Here is a 6,000-nt window from a genome sequence, read left to right as displayed (position 1 = left end):
CCCTTTCTCAATTAACCCAGGTTGCTCAGGAAAGTATCTTCAAGCTGTTACCTCTTCAGGACCCTATGGACTAGGGAAACTTTGAACTGAGACAAATGAGAACATGTACGTTGTGTCCTGTTTTTCCCTCTCCTCTCAGCAGTTGCCTCGGCTTGGACTGTAACTTCCCCTGATAGCAGTTTTATTATGAATGGCTTTCACTGCCAGGGTCTTTAGTTGTGAGGTTTCCACCCAGTATAGATTACTAAAAATCATGAAAGCATTTATGCAGATCGTAGCATGGCTATACAGTGGCTTAGATTGTACGCAACAGCTATCGAAAGCTCAGTAAAATTGTATTTTGATAACAAAATAATGAAATGAAAAAATATAAGTAACATTTAATGAGTACTTACCATATAACATCACTATATATGGGTTATACATCTGTGTATGTAAGTATATGTTATCTTAGCCCTTACAGACCTAGAAAAGGAGGTATTAATACAGTCTTCATTTTACATATGAGACAGTGAGGCCAAGAGAAGCTAAGAAACTCACTCAAATAGTACAAATAAAGGGGAAAATAGGAACTCTGGGAAAATACTTATATTATAATTTAGGTTTTAAAAATTAGTTATTATTCCAACTATCCGCTCTACTCAAAGGCAGGACCAATTTAAGATATGTGTTCACAGATACTAGGAATAGGCATAGCCTTTGTCTTTCTAAGAGGACTCAGTATTTTTCAGAATTCTATGATGGACAAATAATCTTATTTTACTTGCTTCTTTTGTTGGTTTGTTCATTTAAAGACACAATTAACGCTTTTTAAAAAGCTATTTGTCTTACCCTACCAGAATGTTAAAAGGGAGAGAGGTTTGTCTTAGTCCACTTTTGGCTGTCACTGAATACCAAAGGCTGGGTCATTTGTAGAGAATAGAGTTTTGTTCGGCTCATAGTTCCAGAGCCTGGGAAATCCAAGCAGTACCTCATGGCAGCTGGTGAAGGTCTTCTTACCACACTGCAGCATGGCGGAGGGAGTCAGGTGACAAGAGCAAGCAAGCCAACTCCAGTCTCTCTCCCCATGATGCTGTTCCTTGTTGTCAGCTTGACTGCACCTGGAATGAACTACATTCCAGAAATGGAGGGCACACCTGTGATCCAGATCTTGAGGCTGGAAGACATAGGCTTCTGACCTGGATCTTGGCATGGAGATATTGAGGCATAGTAGCCATGAAAAGCTTAGGCCCAGGCAAGCTAATATACACCTTTAATCCCAGGAGACTGAGGTAAGCAGATCTCTGAGTTCAAGGCCAGCCTAGGACATAGCAATTTTGAAATCCAGACATGGTGGTACACATCTTTAATCTGGGCCTACATAAGGACATTGGAGGAAGTAAGATTTACTCTTCTTTGCCTGCTTGCACTTACTTGTTCGCACATCTGTTAGAACCTACTTCTTCAGGATTCCGGCATCTACAGAAGAGCAGCTGAAACAACTAGCCTCATGGGACTGACCAACTACTAGTTTCTTGGACTTCCAGAGAACCCTGACTCCTTTCTTATCACTCCTTTCTCCTCACTCCTTTCTCATCAAGCCATACTGCCAATCTACCCTGTCTAATCTTAATTACCTCCCAAAGGGCCCACTTCTAAATCCATTAACATGATCTTGGTGATACTTGTGATTTGATATAAACTGTTCCCCGACAGGCTCATGTGTTTGAATACTTGGTCCCTGGTTGGTGGCACTGTCTGTATAGGTCATGGCACCTTTAGGAAGTAGAACCATCTTTATGGGGGAGGAAGGTCACTAAGAGGTGACCTTAAGGACCTTTGCTTTTCTCTGTTTTATTTTAACCATGTGGTTGCTGGGAATTGAACTCAGGACCTCTGGAAAAGCAGTCAGTGCTCTTAACCTCTGAGTCATTTCTCCAGTCCAGGAAGAAAGATCTTGAGGGCAGGAAATAGAACACAGGTATATAAGAGGAAACAAAATAAAAGGGGAAGAGGTTGGAGTGAGGAATGGTTAAGCAGCTGCAACTAACTCTAAGGATGTTTGAGAAACTCCTATGGAAACTTGCTGCTTTATAACATATACTGATAGAAACATACAGCTGCACAAGGGCTTTATTCTTTTCTTTTTCTTTCTCTTTTTTCCTTTCTTTTTCTTTTTTCCTTTCTTTTTCTTTTTTCTTTTCTTTTTCTTTTTTCTTTTTCTTTTCGGAGCTGGGGACCGAACCCAGGGCCTTGCGCTTGCTAGGCAAGCGCTCTACCACTGAGTTAAATCCCCCAACCCTGTACAAGGACTTTAATTGTAGCTAGATTCCTCCAGAATCCATAGGTTATCAGATAAAGGAGCCCCATGTCAGATACAGAATACCTCCCCTAGAGTTTTTGAATAAAGATGTCCAGGAGAGCCACGCTCAAAAAAAAGACTAGCTATTCCTACTTTTCTTGGTTTCCCAACAGAATTTGATAGTAAGACCATATTGCTGAAGAGACTGTGGTCACAGGACATAGCAAAATCAAACTAAAACTGACCGGGAAGTTTTCTCCTTGCTGGTCATCTCCCATGATACTGGAAGGCACTACGTAGGCTTTTTAAGGGCAAAAGTCATCAGTAGTCATCCTGGGCTCTGCACTATAACAGTGAGTAGCACAGAGACATGTGCTCCTGGGTATAACTGTTGCATGAATACTAAGGAGGTGACAAACTGCCTTCTGGTTGGATTTAACATTCACCATCCCACACAACAGAAATTAGGAGGTTTACGAGATAGGAGATAGTCCTTGGCCACCTGGAGATATGTCCCATCCTTCTAATGTAGCTTGACCCTGTTATACCCAGCAAATGAGCTGTAAGCAGAAACGGTATGTGTTCCTTGTAGGTCATACCATTAAGAAGATCAAACATGTCGTCCTCTGATTGATTCCCCTTTCTCAATATCTCAGATATGGTAAGGGCTGAAGGAAGCACCTTGGTCTGAGAGATGGAAGCTATGCACTGCATAGGAAAACCAGTACAGCTTCAAACCTCTTATATCTGCACCACACCATGGCCTGTGACTCTCTCTGATACAGCACTTAGTTATACCCTAACTGTGCTGGCTGGTTTTGTGTGTCAGCTTGACACAAGCTGGAGTTATCACAGAGAAAGGAGCCTCCCTTGAGAAAATGCTTCCATGAGACCCAGCTGTTAGTCATTTTTCTCAATTAGTGATCAATGTGGGATGATGTCACAGGTGAGGCAGGTACAAGATAGAAGGAGGCCTGTCATTGGATGAGAAGGAAGGATGGGCGGGAGGAAAGTTTGAAGGAAGAGGGGGAGACTGGAACGAAGAGAGAGGAAGGGAGGAGGAGGAGAGGCCGTGGCAGGACGCTGGAGGCTGACGTTAAGATTCTGCTCTGTGTATTTACAGGTTGTTATTAATGTTCCTAAGGGAATGGATGGCCACCAGGCTTTGTATGTTTAAGTGGGCAATTATATATTACCAATTGGGTCAAAGGTTATTGTGCTGTGTGTTCTATTATGTGACAGTTTGAGTGTAGGAAAGTGTGCGGCGGGAAGAGACACTGGGCCGCCGAGGAGTTAGGATGTGTTTCCGACAAGATACCTAGCAGATATCTTGGGGCACCGCGGTGCAGGACCAAGCGAGGTAAAAGACCACTATACTTTTTTCATTTTTATATTTTTACAACAACAGAACAAGAGGGGAGGACCCAGCCCATTGTGGGTGGTGCCATCCCTGGGCTGGTGGTCTCAGGTTCCATTAGAGAGCAAACTGAGCAAGCCAGGGGAAGCAAGCCAGTAAGTAACATCCCTCCATGGCCTCTGAATCAGCTCCTGCTTCCTGACCTGCTTGAGTTCCAGTCCTGACTTCCTTTGGTGTTGAACAGCAATGTGGAAGTGTAAGCTGAATAACCCTTTCCTTCCCAACTTGCTTCTTGGTCATGATGTTTGTACAAGAATAGAAACTAAGACACTAACTGAATATAATAACCTTTATATTGAGGGCTTATTATTGAATAGACACTGCACAACATATCATTTAATTCTCATAATGACATCACAGGAAAAATAATACTAAACAAGAAGAAATAGACACAGAAAGGCTTTGCAACTTGCCCAAGACCACACAGCTAGTAAGTAAAGCAGTTAGACTACTGTCAAATAGATTTAGAGGCTAAACTCTTAATGGCTTCCTGTATCTTCCATAGCCTAAATAGACATAGCGTATTTAAGCTTGTGAAAAATCTTCACAAACTCTGGGAGTTGTAGAATGCTCAATAGCCATTCACTGAATGAATGCTTGGTTGGTCTTACATTAGAACAATTGTTTTGTTTTGTTTTGGGTTCCTAACTTCAGCATGGTGCAATTTCTTCTCTCTACCCACGAGTACGGTAGCCCTATTTCATGCAGAACACTCTCCTAGTTTCTTAATAACTGACAAATTTGTCATCAGAGAATACCATATATGTGGGCACTCACTGTCTGCGCCTCTAACCATCCTAAACCACAATCAGTGGAGAGGCTACAAGCAGTAACTGGGGAAAATATGTAACCTGTTGAAGTCATCTGTCTTTATTTACACAGCTGTACTTTCCCTTGTTCAAGCAGAAGACTGTGGCCCAGAAACCAGAGATGGAAATAAAATTAGGGGGCTTTTTGATGACTGCTGTGCTGGATACTGCAGCCTGGGCTCTCAGCAGGGATGTGGGGTTCAGGGACTTTCAAAGTCTTCCTTTGTGTTAAGGGTACCGGTACAAATGAATAGGGCTAAGGCCCTTGGGCTATGGGAGAGGTTATTATAAAGTACTGACGTCCTGCTGTGAGGACTGAAAGTGTTCTTCTCCTTAGGGCTCTTATCTGGAGCCCTGGGGTAGAAGGGGGATAGAGCAGTCTGCCTGAACTGTTTTAGGGTCGCCTTCAGTCTTCCCCTGGGAAAGCCTAGCTGCAAACACAAATCAAGAGGAAGCTCAAGTTTGTTGTTTCTTTTTTTCTTTTTTTTTTTTTTAAAGGGGTCGTCAAACAGTCAGGCTTTACTTCTTCAAGTAGGGAGACAAAAAAAAGAAGAAATTGGAGCCAACTCTCTTTCTAATTAAGTTCCACAGACCTCCCCAAACACAACACAGAAGCCGTGAGGAGCACTAACAGGCTTTCATTGAGAGAGAGAGAGAGCACTTGAACTTAGTCGCAATTAGAGAGTGATTTTTGAAACCGAAAATTTTAAAACAAAACACACAGAGAAAGACCATAAAAAAAGGTGATGTAGCTCTTCAGCGAGTTAAGCAATGAAGCTAGATTCTTTTTTTTAATCAGTAAAATCAAAATAAATCCATTCTTCTTCTTCAACCTCCTGCTAATACACAGTTAAGATCAATTCGCTGTATTATGTGCCACAGAACATAAATTGGGGGATAATGTCTAAGTCTTGGGGCTCCATAGGGCCATGTTTTAGGATAAGGATTGACCACCCAGAGGAATGGATGTGTTAGGGGGAATACTGCTGCGCTGGTCAGTTTGAGCACAGCCAAATCCCATGAAAGAGGTGAGGAGTGGGCGGATGGGTGATAGATAACTCGTGAATAATTTTCATTTCAGGTTCACCAAGCCACAGTGAACATTGGGTCTTTTCTTTCAGACTTGGGGTCCATATATATAATCTCATGGATAACTTTATGAGGATGAAGGTAGCAGTAGGTGACCAGCACAGTATCACGCAGACAGTCAGATCATAGACTGGATTCCAAGAAAGATAAATGATGCTGTTTTGAGACTGGACCAGCAGAAGAGTCAAACTCTTAGGGAAAACTAAGCATTCAATGTCCACGGTAACAGTCATTATTTGTAAAGCTCTTCAAGGAAGAAAAGCAATGTAAACTGATGACTGCGCATTTATTAAGCAACCTTGGAAATCCTTACCAAGTATTAGAATACATCAGCTAATTATAAATACAAGCTTATTTGTGAAATGTATTTGAGAGTTTACGGTTGAGGATTTAGCTCAGTGGTA

The sequence above is a fragment of the Rattus norvegicus genome, chromosome 2 (genome assembly GCF_036323735.1).
Source record: "Rattus norvegicus strain BN/NHsdMcwi chromosome 2, GRCr8, whole genome shotgun sequence".
Taxonomy (NCBI): domain Eukaryota; kingdom Metazoa; phylum Chordata; class Mammalia; order Rodentia; family Muridae; genus Rattus; species Rattus norvegicus.
This window is presented reverse-complemented; position numbering follows the sequence as displayed.